The sequence below is a fragment of the Poecilia reticulata genome, chromosome 9 (assembly GCF_904066995.2).
Source record: "Poecilia reticulata chromosome 9, P_reticulata-male-v2, whole genome shotgun sequence".
NCBI classification, from domain to species: domain Eukaryota; kingdom Metazoa; phylum Chordata; class Actinopteri; order Cyprinodontiformes; family Poeciliidae; genus Poecilia; species Poecilia reticulata.
This window is the reverse complement of record NC_088838.1, coordinates 6,138,528-6,148,381: the sequence shown is the minus strand read 5'-3', so window position 1 is coordinate 6,148,381 and position 9,854 is coordinate 6,138,528.

Here is a 9,854-nt window from a genome sequence, read left to right as displayed (position 1 = left end):
TCTACCTTCCGTGATGCAGTGCGCCCTCTATCGACCTGTATGACCGTCACATTTCGGTAGCTTTGGAAAAAAGAAAAACGAATGAAGCGGGACTCTAAATAAACAAACAATCAATCAAACAAACAAACAAACAAACAAACAAACAAACAAACAAACAAACAAACACACACAAACAAACAAAAACAAAGACGCGGAATTAGTACATAACAATGACATGATTATAGCGAACTATTACACAAGTGTGAAATGTTCCTGTATGTTGCACCTCGACCACACACTTTTACTGTTTACAAATGTTCCAACAAGGTTTAGATCTGGAATCATTACAGAGTTTTAATTTACCCGCTTCATAACCCGGCTAAAATCAGTTTTGATGTTTGGTGTCACATGTCTGGCCCAAAATGTCAAGTCACAATTAGAAAGGCTACAAGGTGAAACGTTTTATGGTGAAAGGAGAAAGCATTTAGCTGTCTGTGAACAAAAAAACCAAGTGTTTGGAGCGGTCAAGCAGAGCGCTCCAAACAGTCAGGCATGGTGATGGCAGCATCATGATGCAGGGTTATTTTGCTAGATGAGGTAAGTGAAGAATAAAGAAATAGGACTGCCATCAAGTTATTCAACTTCTTTTTCTTCTTCTTCTTCTTCTTCTTCTAGAGAACAAAAAAAGTTATTCAACTTCACCTCAAGACAAGAGTGTTTTATTAAGTATACACATTTTATTTTCCTGTATTTGTCCAAATACAGTAATGCAAATTAGGATCGTGGTCTTTCCTAAATTGAACAGCAGGGGGAGACAGAGGCCATGTTGAAATATGACCCTTAAAAGTCTGCAGTATTATCGGCTTTAAGGGTCCACCATAACATTTCAGAGGCTTTTTTTTTCAACCCTGCTGTCTTGCATCAAACTTGACATTCATTTCCAGACGACTGGCTTCAGAGGAAAACCAAAACACGATATCATTCTGCATTTATTCAAGAAAACAATCCTTCATTTAATCCGCCGTTGTTGACAAACCATTTATAGTGGTACAAATCACAGTTTTCTGGGAGCCGCAGGAATCAGAGCAGTCATGTTTCATTTGGCCCGGCAGGATTTGAACTCGCTCATTTGTGTGGCAATGCCAGGCTAACAACCGAGAGAGCCCTGACTCCTTAAACGGCCGCGGCGCTTTATTTTTAGGCATCGGCGGCCCTCCTGAGAAATGTACAAAAGGGACGACCGGAGCTATAAGCCCAAGGTGCTGCTGTGGCAGCTCTGTGTCATGCATTTTAAACGTGGCTGGAGGGGGGGTGGGATTGTAAAAGGGAACAACGGAGCAAGGGAAAAGAAGTTTGTCAGAGTTCATTAAGTATCAAGGGAACATTGCTGGAACTGGCAGAGTAAGCCGCGCCGGGGCCCTAGTGCCATTAATCACGACTGACATGAAACCAGGGGCCAAGGGAGAGGAGGTGGAAGGAGGGGAGAAGGCGGCTCTGCCAGAGACTCTGGTTGTGATTATAGAATGCGGTCCGGGCAGCTCAGGCCAGGGGTGTTGAAGGTAAAAACACGCCGCTGCCAAGACCGTAAAGTTCAGCTAACCTCACACAGATCACCCTCACATAATCACAGGTAGACCACGAGGAGAGACATGTGACTCTCCAAACCTCTAAAAAAAACATGACAGGGTAATTGCTGAGGGGATGAAGTTAGTATTTCTGGGCCTCAGAGGTAAAGAACTGCAGGAGCTTCTGGTTTAATAGCGTATACCGACGGAAAGCGAGAGGGAAGTGCGGCGCTAGTCATACATCTCTGTCGCCTGCCTTATTTTCTCCCCGCATCCCCCGCTTGAATTTTTTTCTCTATTTTTTTTTTTTTTTTTTTCGCTGGCTCGCCACACCGCTGCTGCCACCCTGGAAGACGAAATAAATGGGAGAGAGAGAGCGGAATGGAGAAAAGAAGGAGGAAAGCTTGTGACTCGTGAAGTTGGAGGCCTCTGTTAAGTGCCGTGCTTGAAAGCCCGTCCAGCCTCATTAGCTGTCAGTTGTAACAATACCGAGCTGGCAGCGAAGACTGCTCCCAGTCTCGGTGCCATAAATCACCGGCTGACAGGGCCCAGACAGGGCTGGGAACCAGTGCACATGCAGGACTAGCTCGCGCTGCTCTGTCTCCCTGTTGTTCTTTTTTCTTTCACCTTCGCTCTGTTTTTCCACAGCTCATTCTTTTCTCCACTTCGCTCCGTCTCTCTCGCTCTCTCTCAATCCGTCTCTATCACACGAACTCACTACACACAAAAACATGTCGGCGGACAACCCAGAACACATGTGCTTGCATATTTGCCTTATGCACCAATTTTTGTGAAGCAGGCAAAAGAGGTTTGGACAAGTCTGTCATATTTTTTAGTGGATGATATGTATTTACTGGGTCTGGATATGTACTCCTGTGCTCCCCCAATCACTTCTCATGTATACAGTGTAAAGAAAGACATGTCAAAAGGCTTAATATCTAAAGGGTCTAATGCATATTTCCATGTTCTATATTTAAAACTGTAGCAGGTCTGACTCTACAGCTGGGTTTGCTATTACTTGTCAGGTCCATGTGACACCATTGCAGAAAATCAGTCAAACTAAAGCTGGACTAGTGAAGGTTTGTACATCCAATCATTTTTACACAAAACGTACAGCTAAAACGTAGGTTCACACCAGACCCGTTGTTGGTTTAAAAATAACATAGCTTATTTGCTTATGAGAGGCAGAGAAATCATGTTTGTACATTCTGTACTAAATGATGGATGTCACCCAGGAGACCTGAATAGAGATGGTCAAGTTTATTTCCGCTTTGAGTGTTTGATGTCTGGGTGTTTTTATGGTAATGTGTATCTTTCAGATCAAACTCAAGAACACTTTTGATCATGTTTCACATTTTATTGTCTCATGTACTGTGAGGCGCTGGTCTTGGTTTGGACTTGGTGTTAGTCCCGAATAGTCTTGATTTGGTCTCTGTCTCGATACATTTTAGTTTTGGTCTCGACTTGGTTTCAGGTTTGGTGGTCTGGACTACAACGGGTCTGGTCAGTGACTAAGTATACCTTCAAAGTGACAGCAAACTTATTGTTTTGGTGAAGCCATCAAAAGGCCTTGATCTCTACTCTGTGTGTGTTTGTGTGACCACGGCAGACTACAAACCTGACTCTGTTACACCAGTTACATAATGAGGAATGGGCCACAATTCCCCCAAAACAGTGTGAGAGATTTCTGAAATTCATGAAAAGAAATTTGACCAAATGTGAACGAAATGTCAGAATGACACTTCTGAAAAGTTGACATTTAGAAAATAAAAATATTTTTGTGATCCTAACCGACCTAAAACAAGAAATGGTGAGTCTGATAAAATAGCTGTGTCAATTACTGTGTCAAGAGTTTTTGACACAGGATGGCTGTTCACAGCGCAGGCAATTTCAGGTAAGCTTCACGTCAAACTGGCGCATTACATACATTACAGACAAATGTTAGGGACTGGGTAAAATGTAAAATCTCACAGTCCACACCTACACCAAGCAATAATTTTCAATAGACCCTTTGTACGCAGCGAAGCGTAGAGCAAGAACAAAACCGTTAGCCTGGTTTTTATCAGGCTAACGTTTCACACTGGACGCCCTCTAGATTTCTCTGTAAAGACAGATAAAAAGGAAGCGGCTCCCATCACAGAACAATATGTGATTTTCGCATTAAAAGCAGCATTTTTTTTTTAAACTGTCACAAGAAAAGGGAAACACCAAAGTGAACAGCTTCAGTGTAGGGAATTAAACCGTTCCGTTACAAGCCACAGGTCAGAGTGGGACAAAGCTTTCCAAGTTGTCTAATTGAACTCCTGACATGAGAAGTTTCCCTGTACAGCTCCCAGTGAATGTCTGAAACAGCATATGAAGGATGTTATGGTTTGCTTGCAGCCACGTGGCCAAGCAGGAGCGGTAGCCGGCTGCCAGCGTCACTTACGGTGAGGCGTGATGATGTATGTGGCGCGCATGGAAAGGAAGGAAGTACAAGAACGCAGGGCTGTGGGCCATTAATCACTGCTCTGGGGCATGTGAAAACACACACGCACACACACCCCCACATGCACACACACACACACACACACACCCACGCACGCACTTTTCCTAACCCTAACCAAAAGTCAATTCACACCTTAGTCCTAACTGCAACCCCTGACCCTAAAACAGGGTCATTTCCAAGAGGGGACCTACAAAATGTCCCCTCTTCAACGGTGAGTCCCCTGTTGGTCAGTGTAAAATGACACGCATGTCCCCTGTTGGATAGTTACACATGAACACACACACACACACACACACACAGTTGTGAGGCTAAAGTGTCACTAACACAGTAAAATCACTTACATGATTTAAAAAGATGAAGCACTGAGCTTTTATTCTGTGTACACAAAAACTTTTAACAAGTATTTCGGGTAATTCCAGAGTGTCGCCGTTTTCGTCCTTAGCAACTGGGTCAAATGCCGGCGCCATCTTGTGACGTAATCAGAGTAAGTCAAATCGTTATCAACTATGGCTGAATACACAGAAACGGAGGAAGTTGTGAGAGATTTCAGCAAAGATTTGATTGATTTATCTTCAGTTTTGGAAGAAGAGGTTAGTTGGAGTGATGAAGAAGAGGGAGCTGGTTTTCCTGAAGGACTGCAACGTTATTTTTTTGAGGCAAATAGTTCAGGAAGCAACGATGAAAACAACGTTTCTGTGGAGGAAGGGTCAGACAGTGAAGGGCTGTCGCCTTCAGATCACTGAATGGTAATAAACCGATCTATGTAATATACACCAACACCAATATATAACAATTTAGCCTAAAAGACCTGAAAACAGTCTCTTTTTTTATTTAGCTTTCATTATCTTTAATGGTTACACGATACCAAAAAAATCACGACTGACATGAACAACTCATTGGGACAAATACAACAGAAATCTGCCTCCCAACCCAGATGATGAAACCTGTCACCGGATGTGTGTGTTTGTGATCGAGTGTATCCGCTCGTGTGTGGGTGGACATGGTAATCGGTCCTGTGAAAGTGCTCGGGTTGGCCCAGGGCACATGCCGCTGCAGTACAGTGAGCCGCATCGCTGGACCGCGGGGGTGTGGGAAAGCGATCGCTGCCGACTTCAGAGGGAATTGAGGAAGAATGGGGAAATTGCAGACAGATCGGCTTAATGGCTGCGCTGAGGGAAGAGGTTGTAGGGGCCAACAGCTGCTAGCGATCCATCCGGACCAGCCTGGAAAGGACCACTCGGCGATGATGACGTGTTCACCTTCCAGGAGCCCAGTGTGCTGGGGCTTTCTGTCAGAGGTCTGTCCGGTAAAAGTTGGTTTTAAAATAGAAAGTTCAGTTTGGTTCGTTTTGTTTCGGAATAGTGAAAACCTTACTGTGCAAGTCAAAAATCCTGGGAACAAAAAAAAAGCCCCAGCGCAGTGTAAGAAACGTTCAATGACAAATAGGGCTGAACGATGTGGCTGAAAAACGATATAATTGTTTAATATCAGTCAGTATTAATAATTATTGATTAGGTTTTTTGTTTTAAATACTGCCAAACTGGTGACCGTTCCTGTTTTATCCATAGTTTTTAAGCAGTCAGGAAGCACAGTGGTGCAACCTGAAACTGCTGATGTGCCAGTTAACTCAACAGGTTGTTGCTAGGTAACCACTTAGCAACTACTAGGTGGTTGTTGCTAGGCAGAGGAAAGGAAAATCCTACATCCTCCAGAATGCTTTAGGGTTCCGGATCAGAGTTCAGTGAAATTATTGATCATTTTATATGACATATTATATGCTGATATTGATCACATGCCTATTGTGATATTGTTACTGATTTTATAAGGGGCTTGTTGCTCCAATGTCTGAATAAAACGTCAATGCCTTCTCTGATTGGCTGATAAATGATGAACGCTAACACCATGGCTGAATTATGGATATATATATATATATATATATATATATATATATGATGTAACTGTTTACATCTGTTGCCACCATTTCTATTAATGATTTATCACATGACCAAACGTATTCACATGTAATTTTAATTGTGTTTCTTGTTTAATGGAAACACTGAAATTGCAAAATTGTGGGGTTTTTTACATTAGCAGAATGCTCAAAGTTTTGCGCGTTTGTGTTCATCAGCAGTCAAAACACAGCTACTGATGAGACAGAAAATCAGAAAATCAATTAAAAAATACTATCCTTTTAAAACAGGATTATTGTAACTTGAATAAACTTTAATGAGATGAGAATAAGTTGAATAATCTAGTTGAAAAACAGAAAACGGTAGAAGAAATGAAAACACACTAAAGCACAGCCTGAAATTTTACTATGACTTCCCACTAACTTGTTCACTGTAGAGCAATATGTGGGTTTCTGACCATGTTTGAATTCTGCATTGTTCTTCTTTTTCTATCTGTCGCAAAAAAGCAAACAAATTGCATCCCCAAAACGTCAAACTTTCCCTGACGGACGCCAGGCTTAATTTGAACTATTAGCCAGACCTGTATGAGAAAAGGTGGATAGGTCCAACACATTAACGTGTGATGGACATCGGTTACCGCTCAGGAAAGAGAGAAATACCGTTCATTCTGCTCCAATCCGGTCTGGGTGGAGGGATATTGGGAAATGACAGATGAAAACCTAAGTAGTTCAGGACAGCAACTTGATTCATTCTGGGCGTAGCATCGATTTTTTTTTTTTGCTGTTGAAGTTCAATCATGGAGCCAAAAAATAAATAGAAAAGAGCCTCGGCTAACCGTCTCTGGTTTGTGTTGTTGATTCGTCAGAGCAGAGGGTGAAAGCTGATGAGGTGAATTTTCTCCCGGCGCTCTGATCCTCACCTCCTGTGGTCATGTGAACAAGCAGCCTCCTTTTACCCTCCTACGCCCCCCCCCAACCAAGCGTGTGCGCGCAAAAGTGCAAGGTTTGCCCTCATCCATGTACACACAAACCCCTCCTGACTCACACCCCATAACCTCACTATGGTCTTACACAGCAGGCCTGCCATAAATCAATGGGCAGGATCATGTCTGCCAGTTAGACTAAACAAGAGCATTTGTGAGGATTTGCTCTCGCTCATTAATCATCCTGACAGCTTGAAAAACACATTTCCCCTTTAATGACTGTATTTGGATAATCAGCTCGGTTTCCCTCTGCCTGGCTCCCCCCCCCTACCCCTGATCCTCATGTCCCCTCCCCAATTTCTTCCTTTTTTTTTTCTTTCTGGCCTCAAGCACATTCACAGTTATGTGGGCGTTTCACTTTTACAGAAGACAAACAGGGAGGAGGGAATGATTCAAAGAAGAAATCTTTAAAGTCTGGAAACACATTTTTTTTCCACCCTCACCAAAGCGCAAGACACGGGTTAATATGAAATACCTTACAAACATACTGACTGCGATTCCGTTACAGACGGCAAAACTTGGTTGACATTCCGCTAATGTCGAAAAAACACCATTTTGTAATTGCGTTTGTTTCCATTAAACAAGACACACAATTAAAATCACGCGTGAATAAGCTAGTTCATGAGATAAGTCGTTAAAAACATGCAGCGTCATTGTCCTCCTACCACTTGTTTTGCCATTAGTAACATCCCGGTGTTGATCACGTGACTTGTGTGAAAAGTGCGAAAAGTGTTTCCGTTGGAGTTTTGGGAAACACAATCATTTCTATGCGGCTGAAAAACTATCCTATAGAAAAATGTTTTTCAGCACGTCATCGCAACAATTCTCCTCTGTTACATCGTTTAGGAGCGTTGGACTTAGAAGTAGTTCCATGATATGCTCCAGTTCACACCACAAGTTTGTATCCGGCTGCCACTGGTTTAGACACACCGCTAATGCAAAAGTTCAACATGCCAGCCTTTCTTAGATCTGACAGCATTTTTTGGGCATTCTTAATGCATGTACAGACATGCTGTCCATGATAAATATCTGTTCAAACCCAAGAAAGAAGTAGAACTCAAGAGGAGCCAGATTATTGATTAAGAATGACTTGAGGTTCACAAAATTTCAAAGTGTTGGAGCTTCAAATTTAAGTTTATATATGGCTACGACTGATTTAGACAAACAGCTGCTAATGCTAAAGTTCAACTTGCTAGCCTCTCAGCTCTGACACCATTTCTGTCAGGCATGTTGCAAAGGCATGTTACGATATGCATACGATACGCAATAAATGTTTGTTGAAACCCAAGAACGATGTTGAGCCTTCATTGAACTCAACATGAGTAACATTATGGATTGAGGATTACTTGACTTTGAGTTCACAAAGTTCCTGTGTTGAGACAAGGACAGCGATGTCATAGTGATGAAATCTTTTGAAGTGGTTGACTGACAGTAGAGAAATTGTTTCAGTCCATCAATAGGAGGCTTGTATATATTCAGGTTAGCTTATGTTATGAGCAAAATGACAGGACATTGTTGTAATTAGAGGTGTTTAGGGCACTACAATGTGTCAGCAAGAAAGTACAAGGAAATACACAACTATCCATCCATCCATCCATCCATCCATCCATCCATCCATCCATCCATCCATCCATCCATCCATCCATCCATCCATCCATCCATCCATCCATCCATCCATCCATCCATCCATCCATCCATTTTCTGTACACCCTTGTCCCTTAGTGGGGTTGGGAGGGTTGCTGGTGCCTATCTCCAGCTAATGTTCCGGGCGAGAGGAAATACACAACTATTTACTACTATATATACACCAGGAGACTTTGTATGTGCATGCATGAGTTTTAAGACGTAAACTACTCTACCTTGCTTCTATGACACTGAACAGGATTGGGTGGGTTGTGAAATTCAGCCAAGAAACGGACATTAAAGCGATGCTGACCATACAAATACCTTCGGTGTGTATGTGTCGTTTTGTCAATTTTTAAATTATTATTATCATACCCTGCCAACTCTAGCTATTTAACTGTCAAACACTTCCTCTCATCCAGCAAAAGAAAAAAGAAAATTAAAAGAATTACAATTGGAAGTGTTGGAGGCATTCACCCAAACCAGCACTCAGCCTGGAGTTTTTTTTTTTTTTTATTTTTTTATTTTTGGTGCGTCTGCAGGGATTATTATCATTATTTTATTGTGCTCCGGCATGCCTGACTGCGGACATGAATAAGGGAGGATTTGAAACAGGCACGTAAAAAGAGTCAATCACGGCGCTTATGTGGAGAAACGAAGCAGAGATTGTGTGACAGGGCCCTGATGAGGGATGTGTTCACGCCATCTGGGTTGCTTTAACACTGCGGTCGCTGTTGGATGCCGAGGGCTCTGCATTGTGTCCCGATGTTAAACACAGAGGTGGTAGTCATGGAGTTGAGGTTAATGTTTTGTTCGGCAGACAAGGAGAGCCAGAGAGCGAAAGAGCGAGAGAAAGAGCGAGTCCCCTTCCTCCGGCTCTCTGTCCAATCTGTCATCGGCGACGGTGAGCTCGGGCAGAGCTGGCGTCTAATTGAGGAGCAGCTCCACACCCTGTCGTCATTAATCACCGGGCCTGTCAGCCGCTGCTCCGGACCTCACAGTGGCATTCTCGGCCCCGACGCGCAGAGCGTCCATCACAGTCAGCAGCTTCGGTGATGCTACAGCACAGCTCAATTCTAGCTGGCTGTATAAAAAGGGGGCTCATTAAATATTAACCCTTTACATGTGAACCAGGTGTATTCATTTGTAATGTGTAATAGTAGCTAGCTATGGCGGCAAATCCTACGCAAACATTTTGACTAGATTTTAAGGGAAGATGTCGGCTCCGTCGGAGTGTTGATTCTTTGTCAGAGGCAGTATCGGTTTTATTCACCAAGTTTGTGCAAGGACAGAATTTGACTTCCACT